The following is a 25,152-nucleotide window of genomic DNA, read 5'->3' as shown; positions in this document are numbered from 1 at the left end:
AAATGGTTAAAATAGTAAATTTCATATTATGTACATTTACCATAATTTTTTTAAAAAAACAAAACTTTGATCATTTTATCTATATTTGCTCTTTTCACACAATATGATACTATGGATACATATCTATGTTAATAAATGTACTGTCTGATCATTTTAATGCTTGCAAAGTATTTGATTGTTTGAACACACTGTAATTGACTTCACCAGTTCCCTATTGTTGGACAGTTAGGTTGTCTCCAATTTCTCTTTCCCAAAAAGATGTGTGATTCAATCACGTGACGTTATCAGGTCACACTACATTCCCGATGGTTCTTCCTTTGGACTCACTGTGGTCATTCACAAATATTTTTAAAATCTGACACTAAAATTACAGAACATCATATTTCCTCACCATTAAAAATATTTATCAATCACTTGCATTTGTAATGAATTAATAACAAATATAATGATTAATAATATAAAATATTTATAAAATGTACACTTGAAACATCACAGAGGATAAAAAGTTAGACTTGTTACTAATCAAATGTGACTTGATGGGTAAAATTTGAAATATTTAGCAAGAGGCTGATAACACTGAGAAATCAGAGATCAGTAGAACAAGGGGCTAGCCAGACCAGTGCCCACCAGCTGACAGTTAGCCCTGACCCCAATGAAACCATTTAGCCCAGGAATATGTGGTTAAATGGGCATTCTTAAGTAAAACTTTCTGGAAAGGTCCTATATTTTGTTGGTTGCCCAAAGAAGGAGGGGCATATTTGGGGAAAGAGAAGTCAGACTCTGGGTAGATAAAAATGTGATATCCCTGTGGGACCTCTAGATGGACCCGTTAGATGAATTGGTCAAAAGCCCAAGAGAGAGATCTACTGTCCAGATGCATACTTGGAGGTCAGAGCATTCAGCTGGCAACTGAAATCCTAAAGAGCAGGGTTTCTCAGATTTTCCTAGGTACTGCCTGTTAAATGGCAGATTCAGATTCAGCAGTTTGGGTGGAATCTGAAATTGACATTTCTGATAAGCTCACAACTGACGCCTTTGCTGGTGTACAGACCCTAAAAGTAGCAAGGTGCCTTGTGGGTAGGTGGAAGAAGAGAGATTAGGAAGGGTTAGGAAAAGAGGCCGTTGCAAGGAAATTGAGAAACTGTGGCCAGAAAGATAAAAAGAAGTCCAGGAGAGCTTGGTGTCACTGAAGTCAAAGAAGAATGAAATGATACTATCAGAGGACTGTGCCTGTCTTAGCTCAGGTTGCTAAAACAAAGTCCCATAGGCTAGTAGCTTAAGCAACAGATATTTGCTTTTCTTAAAGTTCTGGAGGTTGGGTGTCTGAGAACAGGGTGCCAGCATGCTTGGGTTCTGGTGAAGGCTCTCTTCCTGGCCTGTAAACAATGGCCCTCTAGTTGTGTGCTTGCTTACATGGCCTTTCTCAGAGCATATATGGGGAGAAACAGATTTTTCTCTCTTCCTCTTCTCATCTGGACACTAATTCCATCATGAGGGCTCCACCCTTGTGACCTCATCTAAACCTAATCACTTCCCAAAGGCCCCATTTCCAAATACCATCACATTGGGGGTGACAGTGTTTCCCCAATGTTTATAGGGCTTAAACATACAAATCTGGGGGGAGACAAACCATCAATCCACAATAGTGCCCACTGTACTTTGTAGAGATGAAAAGGGGCAGGCTGAGCATAGTGGCTCATGTCTGTAATTCCAGGTCTTTGGGAGCTCAAGGCAGGCGGATCACCTGAGGTGTGGAGAATCGCTTGAACCCAGGAGGCAGAGATTGCAGTGACCCGAGATTGCGCCACTGCACTCCAGCCTGTGCGACAAAGCAAGACTCCGACTCAAAAATAAGAAAACGAAAAGCGGACTGTTAGGTGCTGGGCAGCAATTTCAGTGGATGATGTAATTACATGAGGGCACGTGGATTTCCCAAGACCACTTCTGTAATACGTACAGCCTGTCAGGACTCTTAAATCCCTCCAGTAGAAAATCCCCACATCTGGAACAATAAGACCCTCATTTGGCAGAATTAATGTGCTCCTAGGTTCAAATACAAAGAGGCTCCTGAAACAGGAATCCATGCCACAGACATCCATATCCTCAGTATTCACTCATTTGCTAAAACACAGCCACTCAGGGTATTGAAGTCAATGTCAGAGGGCTCTATTCCCCTCCAGGAGCCTGCTTTTTCTCTCAACAACGACCCATTTTGCCTCACTTTACAGGCACAGCAGAAGTTCCACTTGTTGAAGATAAGTGCAGTCCCAGATGCTTCTTATCCCCGTTTTCCCACAAGAAGCTCAAGAAGAGGCATATGGTTTCCCAGGTCCAAGCTCCCAGTCTTGTTATTATAGTGATCTCATCAGAGTCACAGTGCAGAAAGCCCTGCTTGTGTTGCCCAAAGAAAACCAGACCTGCAAGAGCACCCCCTGCACTCTCCAGCCCGGAACCATGGAATTCATGACTGTGGCCTTGGTAAATCACTAAGTCATCATGAACTATCCACAGAAAGCCATCACAATCAGTACCATAACAGGAGAAAGAAATGGGATTTTTCACAATGAGCTTTTATTTTCAATTAAACAGCAAGACTAGAATTAAATAAACCAGGTACTGCCTTGCAGAGCCAGTAATATAATTATGGCCATTTGGAAAATTATAGCACCAGACCAAGCAGAATGCCAAAAATAAACTACCTCTACTTATATTATATAGTAAATCTTATTTATGCAGAATCTTAGCTGTGTGAAAAAGGCCTAAAAGCTAACAAAATCTAAATCCATACAATTTACTCACAGGAACACACCAGTGTGTCTGACTCATTTACTCTTATTAGTTCTTTGTTTTCTAAGGCAGCAGCAGATTAGAATGTAAACTCGGAAAGGCAGGAATTTTTTTTTATTTTGTTCACGGATCTATCCCTATCACCAAGAGTGGAACTTAAGTATCTGTTAAATGAGAGATTGAGATATGTCAGTGAGAAAATGAGCCCTGACGCGTCCTCTCCGATTTGGCTGTGGTCCAGTCCTTCCCGATGATGTCACCACTCAGCTACTTCACGCCAGAGGCCCCAAAAACATCTGTCTTTGCAACGTCTAGTTTAAATGCTGTGCCAGACCATTAACTTGAAAATAGAAACTCTAAACAACTGATGAGATTTATTTTAGGAATGTAAATACTTTCTCTGTGATCTTGTTTCCACTGGTGATTTGGTTAGCACCGTGTTTTTAACTGGCAAGTTAAATTGTTTCCTACCAGACTGTAAACTCCTTCAGACTGGGTATTAGGATAAATTGGCTGAATTAAGCTGGAAAGTGAAATTTTAGCTCAGTTCTCAGGCTTTGCACCCTTTGCTTCTTCCAAACTGAACTCCATCTGGACAGGAATAGCGTGTCTGAGTAATTGTTTTTTGATCCTCTGATGCTACCTGGCAGACTGTAGGCACTCAATGACTTCTTGGTTTTCAATTTGAATGGCAACACTTCTTTTTGGACTAACATTCTGTTGCAAGAGTTTTCTGGCCCTACTGATATTTCAGTAAGGGCCAGGAATCCACTAAATCCATAGTAAGCAATTGATTCTTGCTAAGGCTTAATTTAAGAAAAATTCAAATGTTTAAAAGCCATGTTTGCTTGCTCGTTTAATTTGAAATAAAAATGTACCAGGCATGGTGGCTCATACCTGTGATCCCAGCACTTCGGGAGGCTGAGGCAGGATGATCGCTTGAGGCCAGGAGTTTGAGATTAGCCTGGGCAACATATCAAGACTCCGTCTCTATGGAAAAATTTTTAAAACTAGCCAGGTGCAGTGGCGTGTGCCTGTAATCCCATCTACTTAGGAGGATAAGGCAAAAGGATCCCTTGATCCCAGGAGTTCAAGGCTGCAGTGAGTTATAATTGTGCCACTGTACTCCAGCCTCGGTGACAAGGTAAAACCCCATCTCAAAAAAGAAAGAAAAAGAAAATAGCTCATTAAGTTCTATGGGGAGGTGGGCAGGGCAATAGGACAGAATAGAAATGTACATTCTTACTATAGAAATGTACATTCTCACTACCTAGAATACCGTCATTTCTTTTCTTTTCTTTTCTTTTTTTTTTTTTTGAGACAGGGTCTCACTCTGACACCCCAGCTGGAATGCAGTAGCACGATCATAGCACACTGTAACCTCTCCTGGGCTCAAGCAATCCTACTGCCTCAGTCTCTCAAGTAGCCAGGACTATAGCCACATGCCACTTACCCAGGTAATTTATTTTATTTTATTTTTTTTGTAGAGACTGGGGCCTCCCTATGTTGTCCAGGCTAGTCTCAACTCCTTGCCTCAAACAGTCCTCCTGCCTTGGCCTCCCAAACCCCTGGGGTTACAAGGATGAGCCATTATACCTGTCTCCAACTTTATTGAATAGTGGAATGTCACTACTTTTTAAATCAAGAAGTTCCTGTCTGGGCATCTCTGAGAAATAATGACACAGGGGTGGTTGGCAGTAACAACACAGCTGGGCAGTTTTCTCATTCTCGATATTTATATAACACTTCACAGTTCATAGGAGGTAGCCGCTCTCCCAACTATTCTTCAAGAAAATGATTTCCATATTCCCACAGTCCTAGAATAACATAAACTGTGAGTTATCCCTCTATTACAACTTTTCAAGAAAAAGGACAAATTAAGAAACACTACTCTATTAAATATATACACCTAAGATGCTAATCACATCTTATTTCAGAAACACTAAAATAAGGAAGGAAAAAAGGGCACCTTAGACTTGGGGAAAACAGACTAGGTGTCTAACCTTGAAGTGACTTGCTCAAAGTCACTCAAATGATTTACCTGCAGAACTAGTGTTAGGGCTTCTTTATTCCTTTCATGCAACAGTAGCTGAGCACCAATAAGTGCAGTCACAGGACAAACAGAGATAAACAAGAGGCAGTCCCTGGGCCTCCCGGAATCCCTCCACTGGTAAGGGGCTCTGTTCTCTGCTTTTTAAATCAAGAAGTTATGTCAGATCCCACCTACTTAGGATAAGTTAGGAGAATCCCTTGAGCCCAGGAGTTCAAAGCTGCACTGAGCTATAATTGTGTCACTGTACTCCAGCCTGGGTGACAAACTGAAACCCCATCTCAAAAAAAAAAAAGAAAAAGAAAGAAAGAAAGAAAGAAAGAAAGAAAGAGAAAGAGAAAGAAAGAAAGAAAGAAGGAAGGAAAGAAAAAGAAAATAGCTCATTGAGTTCTATGGGGGGGCGGGCAGGGCGATGAGACAGAATAGAAATGTACATTCTTACTATCTAGCATACCACCTTTTCTTTTCTTTTTTTTAGAGACAGGGTCTCACTCTGACACCCAAGCTGACTTCCCAAGTGGGAAGTCAGAACAGTGCAGGCAGAAAGCCAGCGAGCACAAACAGCTCTCCATTCCCAAAAGGGTTGACTGTCAGGGCACTCTGGCTCTCTCTGTTGCTGTTAAACTTCAGCGTGTCCTGGTCCCCAGAGCCCAGCATGCCACAAGCCTCACCCAGGTAGGTCCTGGAAAAGACAAGCTGCACCCTACCCTCAGCAGCTGTTCTGTCTGGCTGGAAAGAGGCACAGCTGGCTTCCTTAGGCAATTTGTACATGAAAGGAAGGTGGCCTGGGAGCACACCAAACTGTTCACAGTGCAAGCCTGAGGGATGAGAGGCGGTGGAGGGAGCAGTATCCCCTTTATTCCCTTCTCTAAATTATGGATTATTTTAAAGGTAATTTTAAAAATTCAAATCTGGAAAAAGAAACCAAGAAAAGTGAAGAACATGCAAGTTGAATTTAGAAAGATTAGGGGTGAAATCCAGGCTTTCCCATTGACTTGCTGTGTGACCTGGAATGAGTGACCTCCTGGGCCTCCGTTTTCTACCTACTCAAAGGGTTACTCTGGAGCCCTCCCACAAAGAGCACTCTTTTTCCACCTTCCTGACAATCCTGGCCACACTTGTGGTCACTGCTCATGGACCCGTATGTGGCAGGGGTGGTCCCACTTTCTGCTTTATCCTATTATCATATCTAACCCATTAGGGAGTTAAAATTACCTGGGGAAATGTACAGGCAGAAAACAAAATATAAACACTCAATATATATTATATATTAAATATACACTATGATTACAACTATGATATTTTAAAAATATTTTAGAATAGTGGTGGTTGCTACATAACTTCGGCATCAGTATATCTTAGGGCAGGTAGGAAGAGTTGGGGAGAAGTATTTTAGGAATTGTTGAAAGAATTATATAGGACATTCAGTTATATGAATGAAAGTCTTGTCAATTTCACCACAACTCCAAAACACATATCCCATATTGATACTGTGTCACAAACATGGGAACAAAAGACACTGGGGCCTACTTGAAGGGGCATGGTGGGAAAAAGGTGAGGGTCAAAAAACTACGTATTGGGTGCTATCCTCACTACCTGGGTGAGAAAAATCATTTATACACCAAACCCCACTGACACACAATTTACCCATGGAACAAACCTGCACATGTATCCCCTGAACTTAACACAAAAGTTGAGAGAGAAAAAATACCCTATCAGCAAAATCTGGTATCTCCCAATTCTTTTCCCCTATCAATTTCCTCATAAATTGTTTGAGAATAAAGCAGGGATCCCAGCGTGAGAACCAGAACTATGAATAAAAAGCAGATGTGTCTGAAACATAGGCCCTCAGGGAGTGTATGTACACACAGGAGCAGGAAGCCTCTTGAGAAGGAACTCACATCAATGCGAGGATTAATTCAGATGCACAAGTTTAGTTTCCCCCCAAGACTTTATGAACGAATAGTCAGGAATTGATGTGGACTGGATTTCCTCAAGTTTTAGTACAGGCTGAACCATGGAAAGACCATTTTTATTGTCATTGCAGGGGATAGAGGGTCCAAGGAAAAGAATGTTACATGGCAACAGAACGATTCAGATTTTCTGGAAATTTTTTATGATTCCAGACATATAAAACATCATACAAAGGCCGGGTGTGGTGGCTCACACCTGTAATCTCAGTACTTTGGGAGGCCAAGGTGGGCGGATCACAAGGTCAGGAATTCGAGACCAGCCTGGCCAACATAGTGAAACCCCATCTGTACTAAAAATACAAAAATTAGCTGGGTGTGGTAGTGGGTGCCTGTAATCCCAGCTACTCAGGAGGCTGAGGCAGGAGAATTGCTTCAACACAGGAGGCGGAAGTTGCAGTAAGCCGAGATTGTGCCACTGCACACCAGCCCAGCCTGGGTGACAGAGCAAGACTCCATCTCAAAAAAAAAAAAATCATACAAAGAGAAAAATGCATATTTCTAAAATAGCACTACAAATATATCATTGTCCCTATCGAAAAAGCTTCCACAAACCAATCAGGCAATCTATATAAAAAGAAGTTCAATCCCTTTGACCCACCTACCAAAACTGCTTTAGGAAAACTATTATTAGAATACAAACCAAAAATATGGAAAAAGTTCATGTCACATTATGCTCAAAGCAAGGCAATTTGCAACATCAAAAAATTATGTCCCCTACCTTCTAACTTCAAACCTCACTGATAGGTCCCATGGTCACTAAGCCTCAATACAATACAATACAAATTCAAGCTTGACTTCTTCATGAGGTTCAAATTAGCCAATACATATTCAAGAACTCAATAAGCATTTGTAAATCCCTCAACTATTTCAAAAGCTTAAAAAAGCAAAAAGCTCATATTTCAGAAAATAAAAGAACAGTAGAAACAAAAGCATCAAATGTTTTAAAAGCACACATACACTTGTGTTTTGGAAATCACCTGTGCAGTGAGCCCTGAACTAGTTAGCAAATGACAGTCCCTGGTAGAGAGAAGAGCAACTGTCCAAGACCCCATGGCCAGCTGCTACTACTTGGTTATACAGGCCAAAAAAAAAAAAACAAAAAACATAAAACAAAAAAAACTCTGGGTGAAACTGAACCCATACATGTTCTCTGCCCCTGCCCTTGAGCCTTAAGGCTTCAGACCTCAGCTTAACTGAAATTGGAAATAAAGTACTTAGTAGAGTACCTGGAGTACGATCATTGCTTGCTATATGTTTAGTCAGTAATAAAGGGAATGCATTTAAGCCTCCAGCCAGTGCCTGGAACATGTACATGCTCGGTAAATGGAAGTATTGTTGCTCTTATCATTATTTTTACTATTAAATGAATAAGTCACATTTGTAAAACAACTCGGAGTTTATGTAAAGTGCTTTCAATCCCCGCAACAAGCTTGTGAGAGAAAACTGAGGCTCATGGAAGGTGGTAATCTGTCCAAGTTCATGCTGCTATCAAATGCTCAAGTTGGGGACTTGAGTGCCAGCCAAGTCTCCTTCCCCTTAGTAAGGCTGTCTGAATCTGACAATAATGCCTTGTCTCTGCCATGGACATTGTACCTGATCCCATTATAATTGATTCCAGTCCAAGCGAAGCCAGTCCAAGTCGAGGTTTCTATTCCTTACACCCCAAAACACCCTACCAAGTACATTTTATACTCATAGCACTTATGGATCAGACTTAGTACACATATTCTATGCCTGAGCAATAGCTCCATATCATCACATGTGGGGCTTTCTTTTTTATTTTTATTTTTTGTTTTGTTTTGAGATGGAGTTTCGCTCTTGTTACCCAGGCTGGAGTGCAATGGTGCGATCTTGGCTCACCACAACCTTCTCCTCCTGAGTTCAAGCAATTCTCCTGCCTCAGCCTCCCGAGTAGCTGGGACTACAGGCATGCGCCACGAAGCCCAGCTAATTTTTGTATTTTTAGTAGAGACTGGGTTTCACTTTGTTGACCAGGATGGTCTCGATCTCTTGACCTCGTGATCCACCCGTCTCGGCCTCCCAAAGTGCTGGGATTATAGGCATGAGCCACCGCGCCCGTCACATGTGGGGCTTTCTAAGCTTACATCAGATCTAACTTTGATTTCCTAGAATCCTGCATGGACAGAGGAGAAAAAGAAACAATGGTATGTACAGCTGTACAAAGGAAACACATATTACTGGTTTCCCATCACATGGCTAACTAGAGAAGCAGAGGACACCACACTGAGTCCCACTGAAGCTTCCGGCCCCTCTCCCATGACCCCCATCCCCCCATGTCATAACAAACTTCCACATCTGGAAGTCTGATGATCTTCAGCTGCCTCTCTGTCCAGACAGGGTCACACTGCACATTACCAGGAGAATCTTAAGAAAGAGGGAGGAGGAGGAAGAAGAGGAGGAGGTTTCATCAGGGTATTTAGTCTTTTCTTCCAATTGTAATTTGGCTAAAGCATCCAAAGTTACCTGTGACCTGTTGTTTTTCCAATTCATACTTCAAGTTTTTTTTCAAAAACTGCAATGCAAAATGTAAGCTATGCAACTGTCCTTTGGCAATGCAATGTTCTATTGAGATTATCAAGTGGTCTTTATTGTATGTCAGAAACCAGCTATCCTTTTGTATCTTTCCCTATTCGTGCCCACACTTGGGTTGTGTCCTTCTAAAGTCCAGACCATCCTTAGGACTACCAGGCACCATCCTCCAATGAGAGGCAAAGCGCAGTCAGCAGCTATCCAGCAGCTCTGCCATTCTCAGCCTCAAGCTTGACCACCTCATGTCCCACAGCATTCACCTCCAATCCATTTCAACCATGCACTCCCAAAGCTGCACTACCTATCATCACAAATGCCAGCCCTCACTTCTGAAATCTAGAATTTTATTGAGAATTAAGTATCCTTCTTGAATCCCAACTTTAATCCTCCAAACGTCTCCAACTCCCTCTTATTGTACCTGGTTTCAACCCCTTGCACCTTCTGGCCCGTTGGCACGCCACTTTCACCCATTCCATTGACTAGTCCTGCTCTCTTTTCCCTCTTGTTGGCTGCTAGACTTCATGATCCATCACTTTAATTGCTCTCTTGCTAGAAGCACCTCTATTCCAAACTACTAATCCCCAATTCTGCATCAATCCAAACACCCAAACATTTCCACTCCTATAACTGGTAAATCAAGTTTTGCTAGAGGAAATCTCTTAATCTTGGAGATTAATGGCAAAACATAATTATGAATTCCAACAGAAATTAAGTGCTTGGTGTGACCCAGCAATAATATATTGCACCTGTTCCTTACAGACTGGTTGTTTGAAATCTTAAGTATTCCATGTGCCCCTCACTTGCAGCAGTACAGCATGATGGTACACAGCTTTGCATCCTGGTTCTGCCTCTTAGTCACTGTATAACCTCAGACAAGTGACTTAGCTTCTCTGTATTTCAGTTACCTCAATTGTAAAATTAGGACAATTCCATCTTCACAAGGTTGTGGCAAGAATTTAGTGAGTTATCTACCTAGGGTATTTTAACAATGCTTGTGATATAGAAAGTGTCCAAAATATGTTAGTTACTATTTTGTAGACAGAACTGAGGCCATTAGATGGGATTTTCCTCCATTTCCTTTCTTTTCTTTCAGTTTATTATTTTCCTCCATTTCCTATTTCTCTAATTTATTCTTAACCACATTCATCCTTAGTTTTTTCTTCCTGTTTCGAAGAAAGACTTGTCACTCTATATTTAATCTTGCCAGCCAGTATCCCTTCTTATTTTTTCTACATTTTGAATCTTAGCCTATAAATTTACTCATGTGTCTCTTTTCTTGAAAGCAGGAAGGGAGAATGTGAGGGAGAAAAGAACGGAAGAGAAGGAAAACGCAGGGAAGAAAACTCCTTTTCAACCTTACCACCCTTTCTGGCTCTCACCGATTAGTAGTTTCTTCCCTTCACAAACACAGCCTCTAAAGAATGTCTACACTGACAATCTCCTCGCTTCTCTTCCCATTCCCACCTCAATGGAAGGAAATTTGCCTCCTGTGTCCTCCACACCACTCAGGCTGTTTTTGATATTATCACCAATGACTCCTAATTGCCAGTGGTTACTCTGGCATTTTTAATTGGCCAGTCTCTGTAGAATGTGGCACTGTTGACCTCTCTGTCATTACTGAAACTTGTTCTTCCCTGAGTTTCCATGATAGGAGTCGATTCTGTTTCTTTCCTTCCTACAGACCCCTGCTTCTTAGTTTCTTCTGCTAGATTCTCTTTCTCTGATCACTCATTATATGTTGTGTCATCATTCATTCATTTATTCAACAAACATATTAAACTTTTACCATATGTCAGGTACCATGATGGCTGCTAGGACCAGTTAAGCAGAAGCAACCGAAGCACCACTCCAGGCACTATTCACAGTGCAGACACATTACACAGGCATGTAAATGACACCATCCAAAGCTGTGCAATGGCAGTGACGCTATAAGGAAGATACAGTCCTTGCCATCTTGTTGGACCAGTGAAAAAGACCAAAACATAGCTAGATAATTAGAGAACAAAATAAAAGGTGCAATGACGGAGAGATGCCCTGGGTATAGCGTAAGCACAGCCTAGTTATTCTCCACAGTTCTTTGACCTGTTTCATACCTCACTCTTCGCTTTTCCTCAGGTAATTACATCCAGACAAGTGATCTCAACTGAGCTTCTTAGTTTGATGATACACAAACTTGAATTTCTTGCCCTGAATATCAAACTTTCTACCACATCTTTCTACCACATGCCTTATAGGGCACCAAGAACCAGGAATATAAAAATAACAAATAAAAGTCTTACCGTGAGGCATTAATCTTGTTTCCCATCTGCACCACTTTAACAGACCCTCTGGGGCTTTTCTTCAAACCCCATTCAGAGTTATCTGTGTGAAACACAAGCTAATTTTATCACCAAATCCTCATTCCCACTCACTCCCTTGTTCAAAACTGCCAAAGCAAAATCAAAACCCCCTGGCGGTGTGATGTACGAGCCCCTGATGCTCTCACTCCTGCCTGCTCCTCTAGCCTTCTCCAGCGCCCTGGCTACACACATTCCCTACCCGTCAGCCATGCCACACCACCAGAAAATGAGCAATGCTTTCAATTCCAAGACAATTCCCACCTCAGGGCTTTTGAACCTGTTGCTCCTACTGGAAGATTCGCCCCTTGAATTTCTACATTTCTTTAATGGTTTGACCAACTTCAGCTATGTTAAGTGCCTCTAGCTCTGCACTCCCATAGCAGGTGATCACTTACGGGAGTCATTCCAATGCTGTGATACTTTGTACACACAAGTGTGTGTACAAAGGCCCTTCCTCAAAGACCTTCCATCTCCTGGGAAGTGTCTTCTCCAGAAAAAAGGCAAGCCTTTGAGGAAGGTCCCTGTCTAACAGATGGCAGGGCCTCTACATGTTTGCCTGGGAAGAGGTAAACTTATGAAATTATTTTTAGCATTGTTTAATCACAATATTTTTTGTTAGAGATTTTAAAGGTAATTAATTCTATTTCATCTAAATCAAATGTCTCTTTTACAGCTTCTGCTTAAAGCTGTTAAAAGCTAAACTGAAGCTTCACCTTAACAGAGCCTGCATTAGCAGTCAATTAGGTATACTACCGTCGCAAGAATTGACAAAGAAAGCAGAATATGCCAGGAAGATTCTGAGATGACAATTTGGGTCCATCAGTTACTGACCAATACTTGAAATTTTAGTTAGACCTTCATCTGTGATAAAATCAGAATATATGGTTGTCTAAATTTTATATTTTTTTGAATGTGGAAGATAATGAAAGAAGTCAATCTCAGCAAGTAAAAAAGGAAGGAAAAATGTGTGGGGCTTAATTTTTGATAAAATAACCAGTCTCTAATCACTGGAACACTTTAATTATCAAGTAAAATAATTTTAACAAGTATCTTATTTATGAGTATTTATTTGTTCTTTACCTAGGTACTCTGCCTTTTCCTAAGAGTGTTTTTGAATTTTTTAATTAAGTTAATAGCTGTTGCCAGGTGATCCTTGTGACTAAATTTGTCAAAGAGCTGGCTGGCATTGAGGGCACAATCTGTGTCAATAAAAAATAAGCTACAGACCCATGTGGAATGGGGATTTGCCCTAAACCTCTGTGGGATCACACCCAAAACATAGCAGTCACTATTCTAGTTCCACAAGGGAGAACTAAAATATGGGGGAAATGTCTGGATTTTTAAAGTTAAGAAACGATTATATTTCTTTTTTATTATTATTATACTGTAAGTTCTGGGGTACATGTGTAGATCTTGCAGGATTGTTGTATAGCTACACACATGCCATGGTGGTTTGCTGTCTCCATCCCCCTGTTACCTACATTCATCATTTCTCCCAATGTTATCCCTCTCCAACCTCCCCACACCCCACTATCCCTTCTCTAGCCCCCCACACCCCAATAGACTCCAGTGTGTGATGTTCCCCTCCCTGTGTCCATGTGTTCTCATTGTTCAACACCCAACTATGAGTAAGAACATGGGGTGTTTGGTTTTCTGTTCTTGTGTCAGTTTGCTGAGAATGATGGTTTCCAGATTCATCCATATCCCTACAAGGGACATGAACTCACCCTTTTTAATGGCTGCATAGTATTCCATAGTGTATATGCACCACATTTCTTTATCCAGTCTATCATCAATGGGCATTTGGGTTGGTTCCAGGTCTTTGCTATTGTAAACAGTGCCACAATGAATATACTGTGCATGTGACTTTATAATAGAACAATTTATAATCCTTTGGGTATATATCCAGTAATGGGATTGCTGGGTCAAATGACATTTCTATTTCTAGATCCTTGAAGAATTGCCACACTATCTTACACAATGGTTGAACTAATTTACACTCCCACCAATAGTGTAAAAGTGTTCCTATTTCTCCATATCCTCTCCAGCATCTGTTATCTCCAGATTTTTTAATGATTGCCATTCTAACTGGTATGAGATGGTATCTCAATGTGGTTTTGATTTGCATTTATCTAATGACCAGTGATGATGAGCATTTTTATATATGCTTCTTGGCCACATAAATGTCTTCTTTTGAAAAGTGTCTGTTCATATCCTTCACCCACTTTTTGAAGGGATTTTTTTTTTTCTTTTCTTATAAATCTGTTTTGGTTCTTTGTAGATTCTGGATTTTAGCCCTTTGTCAGATGGGCAGCTTGCAAAAAATTTTTCCCATTCTGTTGGTTGCCGGTTCACTCTAATGATTGTTTCTTTTGCTGTGCACAAGTTCTTAAGTTTAGTTAGATCCCATTTGTGTATTTTGGCTTTTGTTGCCATTGCTTTTGGTGTTTTTAGTCATGAAGTCCTTGCCTATGCCTACGTAGTGAATGGCATTGCCTAGGTTTTCTTCTAGGGTTTTTATGGTGTAAGGTCTTATGTTTAAATCTCTAATCCATCAAATTTAAACATAACAATATTAGCCTTAAATGTAAATGGTCTAAATGCCCCAATCAAAAGACACAGACTGGCAAACTGGATAAAAAGTCAAGACCCAACAGTGTGCTGTATTTAGGAGACCCATCTCACATCTCAGGTGCAAAGACATGAATAGACTCAAAACAAAGGGATGGAAGAAGATTTACCAAGCAAATGGAGAGCAGAAAAAAGCAGGGGTTGCAATCCTAGTCTCAGATAACATGGACTTTAAACTAACAAAGATCAAAAAAGACAAAGAAGGGCATTACATAATGGGAAAAGGATCGATCCAACAAGAAGAGCTAACTATCCTAAATATACATGCACCCCATACAGGAGCACTCAGATACATAAAGCAAGTTCTTTATCACCTACAAAGAGACTTAGGTTCCCACACAATAATAGTGGGAGATTTTAACACCCCACTGTCAACATTAGACAGATCAACAAGACAGAAAATTAACAAGGATATCCAGGACTTGAATGCAGATCTGGGCCAAGCGGACCTAACAGACATCTACAGAACTTTCCACCCTAAATCCACAGAATATACATTTTTCTTAGCACCACATTGCACTTACTCTAAAATTGATCACATAATTGGAAGTAAATCATTCCTCAGCAAATGCAAAATAACGGAAATCATAACAACCAGTCGCTCAGACCACAGTGCAATCAAATTAAAACTCAGGATTAAGAAACTCACACAAAATCACACAATTACATGGAAACTGAACAACCTGTTACTGAATGATGACTGGATAAACAATGAAATGAAGGCAGAAATAAAGATGTTCTTCGAAACCAATGAGAATGAAACACAACATACCAGAATCTCTGGGACACATTTAAAGCAGTGTCTAGTGGAAAATTTATAGCACTAAATGCCCACAGGAGAAGTGAGGAAAGATCTAAAATTGACACCCTATCATCAAAATTGAAAGAGCTAAAAGAGCAAGATCAAAAAAACTCAAAAGCTAGCAGAGACAAGAAATAACTAAGATTAGAACAGAACTGAGGGAGACAGAGACACAAAAAAACCTTCAAAAAATCAATAAATCTAGGAGCTGGTTTTTTGAAAGATCGACAAAATAGACCACTAGCCAGATTAATAAAAAAGAAAAGAGGAAGAATCAAATAGATGGAATAAAAAATGATAAAGGGGATATCACCACTGATTCCACAGAAATACAAACTACCGTCGGAGATTACTACAAACAACTCTGTGCATAAACCAGTAAATTTAGAAGAAATGGATAAATTCCTGGACACTTACACCCTTCCAATACTAAACCAGGAAGAAGTTGAATCCCTGAATACACCAATAACAAGGTCTGAAGTTGAGGCAGCAATTAATAGCCTACCAACCAAAAAAGTCCAGGTCCAGACGGGTTCACAGCCGAATTCTACCAGATGTATAAAGAGGAGCTGGTACCATTCCTTCTGAAACTATTCCAAACAATACAAAAAGAGGGAATCCTCCTCCCTAACTCATTTTATGAGACCAACATCATCCTGATACCAAAACCTGGCAGAGACAACTAAAAAAGAAAACTTCAGGCAAATATCCATGATGAATATCAATGCAAAAATCTTCAATAAAATACTGGCAAACTGAATCCAACAGCATATCAAAAAGCTTATCCACCATGATCAAGTAGGCTTCATCCCAGGGATGCAAGGCTGGTTCAACATACGCAAATCTATAAATGTAATCCATCACATAAACAGAACCAAAGACAAAAACCACATGATCATCTCAATAGAGGCAGAGAAGGACTTTGACAAAATTCAACAGCCCTTATGCTAAAAACTCTCAATAAACTAGGTATCAATGGAACATATCTCAAAATAATAAAAGCTATTTGTTACAAACCCACAGCCAATATCATGCTGAATGGGCAAAAACTGGAAGCATTCCTTTTGAAAACAGGCACTAGACAAGGATGCCCTCTCTCACCACTCCTATTCAACATAGTATTGGAAGTTCTAGCCAGAGCAATCAGGCAAGAAAAAGAAATAAAGGGTATTCAATTAGGAAAAGAGGGAGTCAAATTGTCTCTATTTGCAGATGACATGATTGCATATTTAGAAGACCCCATCGTCTCAACCCAAAATCTCCTTAAGATGATAGGCAACTTCAGCAAAGTCTCAGTATACAAAATCAATGTGCAAAAATCACAAGCATTCTTATACACCAATAACAGACAAACAGAGAGCCAAATCATGAGTGAACTCCATTCACAAATGCTACAAAGAGAATAAATACCTGTGAATACAGCTAACAAAGGATGTGAAAGACCTCTTCAAGGAGAACTACAAACCACTGCTCAAGGAAATAAGAGAGTACACAAACAGATGGAAAAATATTCCATGCTTATGGTTAGGAAGAATCAATATCATGAAAATGGCCATACTGCCCAAAGTAATTTATAGATTCAATGCTATCCCCATCAAGCTACCATTGACCTTCTTCACAGAACTCGAAAGAACCACCTCAAACTTCATATGGAACCAGAAAAGAGCCCACATAGCCAAGTCAATCCTAAGCAGAAAGAACAAAGCTGGAGGCATCATGCTACCAGACTTCAAACTATACTACAGGGCTATAGTAACAGCATGGTACTGGTACCACAACAGAGATATAGATGAATGAAACAGAACAGAGTCCTCAGAGGCAACGCCACACATCTACAACCATCTGATCTTTGACAAACCTGACAAAAACAAGCAATGGGGAAAGGATTCCCTGTTTAATAAATAGTGTTGGGAAAACTGGCTAGCCATGTTCAGAAAGCTGAAACTGGATCCCTTCCTTAGACCTTACACAAAAATTAACTCCAGATGGAAACCTTGATATTTCTCAACAAATAATTTTATGTTAAAAAATGCCACAACAGCTATCTGCATTGCCAAATCTACTAGGTAACCACTCAGGTTTATCCTCTCATTGTGCACTTTAACCTGCATGTAGAAGGGGCCCCAGTGATTTGTGCAGGATCCAAGTTTTTCAAAGAAAGGATAAGCATCCTTGGCTGGTTTTCTAAGCCCTGTTCTCTGACCCCATCACCCTACACACACACACACACACACACACACACACACACACACACTTCTTTTGGCAGTTATGTGTAACTGTTGTGGGGGAGTTATAAAATTAAAATATGAAATGCAAACTTCATTGACTAAAATGCGCATTGGGTTAATGTGAGTACTGAGAAGGGTACTTAGCCCAGCGTAGTTATTCCCCAGATTTTTTTTCTTTTTCTTTTCTTTTCTTTTCTTTTTTCTTTTTTTTTTTTTTTTTTGAGATGGAGTCTTGCTCTGTTGCTCAGGCTGGAGTGCAGTGGCACAATCTCGGCTCACTGCAACCTCCGCCTCCCGGGTTCAAGCGATTCTCCTGCCTTAGTCTCTGGAGTAGCTGGGATTACAGGCACCCGCCACCATGCCCAGCTAATTTCCGTATTTTTAGTAGAGATGAGGTTTCACCTTGTTGGCCAGGCTGGTCTCTAACTCCTGACCTTGTGATCTGCCCACCTCAGCCTCCCGAAGTGCTGGATTACAAGCGTGAGCCACCGCGCCTGGCCTACTCCCCACAATTTTGTCTTTGACCCAACTCACCTCTCTCAAACTCTCCCAGGGAGACATATGACTTGAATTGAGTCCCTGTACTGATAACTCCCAAGCTATAGTTCTTGCCCTAAATATCTAACTGCTCGTTTGATTCTCTCCCCCCACAGGCACCAAAGTTAAAAAGTCAATAAAACCAAAGTTTTCCCAGGTTTTTCAACACAGATGCACAGTAGTGGCTTGAAACAATTAGAAGTTGCCAGAATATAAACCCAACTTGGTAAAGAAAAGGAAGCAGAAACTTAGAAACATGTGGCCCAATCACTTACAAACTTGCTTTGGCCAAGAAATCCTTTGTTCAAATAAAATCTTACGTGGAAACCAAATATGTGAAATCAAAAGTAGCACACCTGCTCAGATAGCAGAAGGGGCCACCAGAAAGGAGCCCAAAGCTGGAAGCTGAACATCTGTTTACCACCCATTGCCCTCATGCCCTGTAACAGCTTCGGAGGTGCTCCCTCACCAGAAATTTGCAAAATACAGTTTAAAATCTACTGGCCAAAAACCCACTAAGATACTACTTTTTATTACAGAATCAACAGTTAAAGCACAATTTGGGAAAGCCAACTGGTAACAGTGGGTGAGAAGCTCCATGAGCATTAAAACCAAATAAGAACAAATGTCCTAAAAAAAATCAGGGGCTGAGCCAGGGGTGGTGGCTCATGCCTGTAAACCCAGCACTTTGGGAGGCCGAGGCAAGCAGATCACTTGAGGTCAGAAGTTTGAGATCAGCCTGACCAACATGGTGAAACCCGTCTCTACTAAAAAAACAAAAATTAGTGGGCATGGTAGCAGGTGCCCGTAATCCCAGCTACTCAGGAGGCCTGAGGCAGGAGAATCTTTTGAACCCAGGATGCAGAGTTTGCAGTGAGTTGAGATGGTGCCATTGTACTCCAGCCTGGGCAAGAAAGTGAGACTCTGTCTCAAAAATAAAATAAAAATAAAAAATTAAGGGGCTGGCATGGTGGCTCACATCTATAATCCCAGCACTTGGGGAGGCTGAGGCAAGAGGATTGCTTGAGCCTAGAGTTTAAGATCAGCCTCAAAAAACATAGTAAGACCCCATTTCTACAAAAAAACACAAACAACAACAACAAAAAATAAATTATCTGGGCGTGGTGGTGCATACCTGTACTCCCAGCTACTTTGGAGGCTGAAGCAGAAGGATCCCTTGAGCCTACTAGTTCAAGGCTGCAATGAGCCATCATTGCACCACTGCACTCGAGCCTGGGTGATAGAGACCCCATCTCTTAAAAAAAAAAAAAAAAAGAGGAAAAACAAAATAGGTAAATTCTGAGTAGAAGTAGTCCACTAGATCAATCTTCAGAATCTGTATCAGTCACCTCACCACACTTTCTCAAAAACAATAAATCCTAATGACAAGGAAAATACTAAAATTAATCATACTTTGTTAAAGTCACATAGGGCAAGGGTTAAACTCCTATCTTTCTTATATAAAAGTCCTATATAATATCTTTCTTATATAAAAGTCAGGCCAGGCATGGTGGCTCATGCCTGAAGTTCCTGCTTCTCAGGAGGTTGAGATGGGAGGATTCCTTAAGCCTGGGAGGTTGAGGCTGCAGTGGGCCCTGATAAGTCTACTGCACTCCAGCCTGGGTGACATAAGGAGACCCTGTCCCAAGAAAACCCTTTTTATTTAATTTGATACAATTAAATAAAAAGAGAAAGTTTTCAGAGAAGGTTTGAGCATTAAGGTTGACAACTCAGTTTAAAGAAATACATAATAAAGGACACATCTATAAGTATTTTAGAAGAAACAGATTATTGCATACCCATATGATACCACAATCATCAAAAACTTAAAGCTACTTTGTTAATTAATTCATTGGTTGGACAGTAATTATACTAATTTGATTGATTTGGTTGTTTTGACATTTTGTAAACATATGCTTAGTGAACTCCACAGAGAATAAAAAAAAATCACTGAACATTCATTCAACTATTGGTAAAAGCTTTCCATATAATGAATGGGCCCTCTATAGAGAAAATGCAAAAAAAAGAAAAAATCCATCAGATATGTTAAGAAGATACCACAACAACTTGAAATTTTGTGTTTCAGTAAATTTTTTTCTAAAGAAACATAAAATTATTATTATATATATCTATAGTTTCTCAACCCTCACTGTACATGAGATTCACCAGGGAGATTTAAAAACTACTGATACCCTAACCCTGTATCCCAGACCTACTGAATCAGAGTTTTTCAGAGTAGAACATTGGTACCAGTACTTTTTTCCCTTCCTCAGGTGACTTTAATGTGTAGGTGGGGTTGAGAACCATTAATACAGAGTCTTCAATCAACTGATTTATGGATACTAGGTTGTCAGGTGTCAACCTGAACAGACCATTTTTTTATATATCATTTGTGCCTGTGAGTTTGGGCTACCCCTATTGATAACTATTTAATAATGATAGTGAAGGCTGGTTTTTGATAGTTGTCTGGTTGAACTATCACTGCCTGAAGAAGCAGCACTCTGTTCTCCCTTAAGAGATTTAACTTTGTTATTGGTAAGTGTGAGTTTTTATTTTTTTGGTAGCTCCTTCACGGGCTATGAATGTGGTTGCTTTGAAGTGACAGGTTCAGAGAGTTGAAATTCCTGTTTCAAGAAATACATCTGGTTTCAGTAGATAAATATGAACTCACTCCCATGGAAAGTATTCCACCAAGCAAATTTGAATTACAAAAACAATACCAGTTGGCCCCAAAATAAGTACTTGTGGCCCTAATTTATAATATGTCAAATAAACCACAAAATGATTAATTGCGCTCAGGAATATTTTGAGGAAAAAAAAAAAACACAGTCTACAAATGTTTGGGGTGATAAATTTTAAGTATTAGTACAGTTAACATTTTATGTTGCTACTTTGCTTACATATGTGAACCACGGAGCCAGAAAATGGTGTTGGGCAGAAAACAATTGCTGATTTTTATGGCGATTTGGAAGTTGAAAACTAGGTTCTGATTTCCTTTACAGTCTTAAGTGACTAATGCTATATCTATAAGAGACTCATAAACATGGAATTTCTCTCTAGATGCAGAGATGAGTTATTTTCAAAATATACAAGGTACCCTCAGAAATGGAAACATTAGAAGCTCTCTGCAGTAATCAGAAGTCAGGAAAAGCAGAGTCAAAAAATTGATACAACATATTTCAAATATTTTGTTTCAATTAGTACCATAAACAAAAAATTCATTCACTAATCTTTGGATATTGGGTCATGATTGGATGCAGAGATGAGTTATTTTCAAAATATACAAGGTACCCTCAGAAATGGAAACATTAGAAGCTCTCTGCAGTAATCAGAAGTCAGGAAAAGCAGAGTCAAAAAATTGATACAACATATTTCAAATATTTTGTTTCAATTAGTACCATAAACAAAAAATTCATTCACTAATCTTTGGATATTGGGTCATGATTGGAGTTCTGTGTTATTTTTCTTAGTTAACTCACATCCAGATCTCCTGCTCCCATTTCTTAAAGAGAAGTAGGACCTTACTGAACCTTTGAAAAAACCTGAATGCAAAATCATTCTAGATATTTTTACTGTACTCTTCAAATCTCTTATCACTATGCCACACCTAAATACTAATTTGCTTGTTCATTTGCTTTGTAAAAAGCTTTATACTCTTTTTTTAAATTGAGATAAAATTCACATAAACTTCACTATTTTAATATTTTTAAAGCATACAGTTTGGTGGTTTTTATATATTTGCAATGTTGTGTAACCACCACCCCATTATCTAACTCCAGAACATAGCCCTTGCCCCAAAAAGAAACCTTGCATCCATTATCAGTCACTCTCTATTTCCCCCACCCCACTTCCCTGGCAATCACGAATCCACTTTTTGTTGATATGCATTTGCCTGTTCTGGATATTTCATATGACTCATACAACATGTGGTCTTTGTATCTGGCTCCTTGCACTTAGCATCATGTTTTTAAGGTTCATCCATGTTGCAGCATGTGTTGATACTGTTTTTTAACATTGCTTACTTTTATGGCCTCATATGGCAATCAACTTAGTTTGCACAGAAATACCATTCTTTGTTTAGCATTCACATTACATCAGTTTATGCAATATTTCATTAAATCACAAAATTACAATAGCATCCCAGCACTTTGGGAGGCCAAGGTGAGTAGATCACCTGAGGTCAGGAGTTTGAGACCAGCCTGGCCAACATGGTGATACCCCTGCTCTACAAAAAAAAAAAAAAAGAAAAATTAGCCAGGCATGGTGGTGGGTGCCTGTAATCCCAACTACCAGAGAGGCTGAGATGTGAAAATTACTTGAACCAGGGAGGCGGACATTGCAATGAGTCGAAATCATGCCACTGTACTCCAGCCTGGGCGACAGACCAAGACTCCATCTCAAAGAAAAAAAAAAATGCAATAGCAAAGTACAACTGGTATAAACTGGACTATAACCAAACACCACTACAAGCATGCACCTGACCTAGTAATAGACACCAATTTATTAAGATGATAGCTATTTCCCACAGTTGTCTCTGTGCCTTTGCAACAACCAGGATGTGTTTCAGAGGGGAAGGAGAGCATTGGTTAACTCAATGAGTTGTTTTAGTGTTGGGCAGTATTTCATTACCCAGAACAGAGTCAGATACATGAAGAGGGGCAGAGAGGTGATAAGTGTATATTATACAACCCAATACAGCCTCAACTGGTTCCCAAGAGGAAGTTTTCTATGTGTCTTCAAAAAGAGGCAAGGATGTGGTCCCATAAAGACAAGTATATCCTCTGCCTCTATAGAAGCTTTACCATCTTTCAAGAAGCAACTCCAATGTGCCCTCCTCTACAAAGTCTTCCCTAACCCTCAAATGTTCACAGTGCCTGCCTGCTCTCTCTTCTTCCTTTTAACTCCCAAAGTACTAATGCACCTCTTATGGTAGTTAAAATTGGTATGATAGCTAGTCATACAATGTCCTCTCTTCCATACCAGGCTGTAAGCTGCATCAGAGGCATGTTCTGTGTCTTTATACCTTCTGCTGTCACCAGCACAAGAAAAGAGATGCTCAAAACGCAATCTTCACACAAATCCTTACACAAATCTTTTAATAAGGAGTTGTTCAATAAATATTCATTAAATTAATAAATAATTAATTACATGAATTAAATAATTAATTCATTACATGCAATGTCTTACCTGGCTACAGCAATTCACCCTACTCATCAATGTACAGTAAATGAAGGAAGGATGAGTATCTAATCGGGCACAGTGGTGGGTGAATGAAGAAAAAAAATGAACTATACCGGGTGCCTAGCTTGGACCAGAAATTGTGACTCTTCTCTAAATGTTCAACAGACACCACCTTCAAACAGGACATTGTTAGATAATGACACTTTCTGATGTCCTTTGATGTAGAGCAAATTAAAAATATTATCAGAGAGAAAATCTTTCTGTTCAAAAGCCCTCAACATCTTCAACTGTGTATTTAGTTTTCATCAATTAAAGTATTATACCATTTCAGTGGGTGACTTTTTATACACACTGGAAATGTACTCGTAAGAAAATAGCTTCCAAATCAGTAATTTTTAAAAGCAAAGCAACTGGTTAGGTGAAGAATGCATAAACAACCCCAAAAGCTGCACTGAATACTTTTCTTTGGCTGTATTTGACTGAAAAACTGCCAAGTTCATTTTGATAAGCCCTTGTTAAAAACAATAAACATGCCTGAGCTTGCAAACCATGCTGTTTTGAAGAAAAAGCAATTGAGAGAATTAGGAAATGCTTAAAACTAGAATATCTGATGAAAAACTTCTGCGGAAATGGATTTACCAATAAGTCACAACACTGTGTGGTCTATGAATGTGGAGGAAAGTGGGGGGCAAAATGTAAAGCGAGACAAAATAACAACAGAACACCATCTTCATAAATAAAAAGCCACATCTTACAAACTAATTTAGTCTCCAATACTAATATGGTACCACTAACACTCTTAAGAAAACAAATCATCCTGGGCCTCAAGTTTAATCACCATAGTGATGTCCCTGTAATAAAGGAAATGGAATTTATTTACTCCAAATGAACATATATTAAATAACCAAAGGTGGAAACTGTTATTAACTTACAGTAAAATGTCGGCTCATAAAAGTCAAAGTAACTTCATCTGAATTTGTTTGCTTTTTTTCCATGATTATTTCTCAGAATCATGGAATTGGAAGGCAGATAATTTGGATCACTTATGTTTATTTTCCTGCTTAGGTAAAACTGAAATTCTCTTGTATCTGCCTAAGAAATCTTGGAGAAATTCTACTGAATAAATTGTAACTTGAGCTCTATAGGATCAAAGTTCTTTGTTTTGTCCATTGACACATCCCAAATGCTCAGAACAGCACTAAGCACACAGTAGGCACTCAATAAATATCTGCTAAATTGAACTACATTGAAAAATATGCAGTGCAATGCAATGTTAAATAAGTCAGTTTGAAATTCCTTTCTTTGCTCTGTTTTGGTCATAGTATTAATCACAAAAAACAAACAGCCCTCGTCCTCATATAAATCACTTCAATGCTATAATTCATGTCTTTTCCTCTGATCAATCATTACCATAGAGGATGCTGAGACTCCGAGGACAGATGAGGGTAGACTTACTCCCATCTATTTTGACTACTATTCTTCTTTGGGCAGTAACCTGAGATGTATCTGCATATTCATCATATAAAAATAATTTTAAATGTTACTTAAAATTAAAAGTTTGCATCTTTAAAAACTGTGCCACAAAAGCAATTTGATTAAATCAACTTCTCATCTATTTCAGAATCTCATCAGTTAAAAAAACAAACATAAATAAATAAGAACAGGAAACTAATATGATTAGGTGATGCTAGTCATATTATTTTTGATCAAAATGCCTAGAGGCAATATGCCTTGGAAAACCGAATTAGATGGGAATGAGGCCTGGATGCTAGCGTTGGTCCCATCACCGGTTAACAGTATGAATTCAGCCAGTGCTTCTCAACCTGGATCTGAGCTTCCCGGGCTGTAAGGTGAAGTGTTTGAACTTAGTAGATGGTCTCTAAAGCCTTTCCGTTTCTAAGCTTCTCTAAACCCTGTAATTACAAGTGATCAAATCCAGTTCACCTAATTACTACCATTACTCTTTCACATCCTTCATTTCTTCAACAGTCGGTCATCTTGGGGGCGGGGGGCGGGGGCCGGGGTCAAACATTAGCCATGGTTTGGCAAGACATTTATGGAGGGGGAGCGACAA

At 39.6% G+C, this 25,152-nt stretch overlaps 1 protein-coding gene across 1 annotated transcript in view; it reads right to left on the bottom strand.

Moving 5' to 3' along the window:
- The window catches only part of SLC16A12 (solute carrier family 16 member 12), a 98,989-nt gene that overhangs the window by 72,319 nt on the left and 1,518 nt on the right, over positions 1 to 25,152 (bottom strand). The window lies entirely within an intron of this gene.

Source organism: Aotus nancymaae, unplaced genomic scaffold (genome assembly GCF_030222135.1).
Source record: "Aotus nancymaae isolate 86718 unplaced genomic scaffold, 86718_ANA_hifiasm-v0.15.2.pri h1tg000010l, whole genome shotgun sequence".
Taxonomy (NCBI): Eukaryota; Metazoa; Chordata; class Mammalia; order Primates; family Aotidae; genus Aotus; species Aotus nancymaae.
Note: the sequence above shows the minus strand (reverse complement) of the source record. Positions and strands in the feature narration are given on the sequence as shown.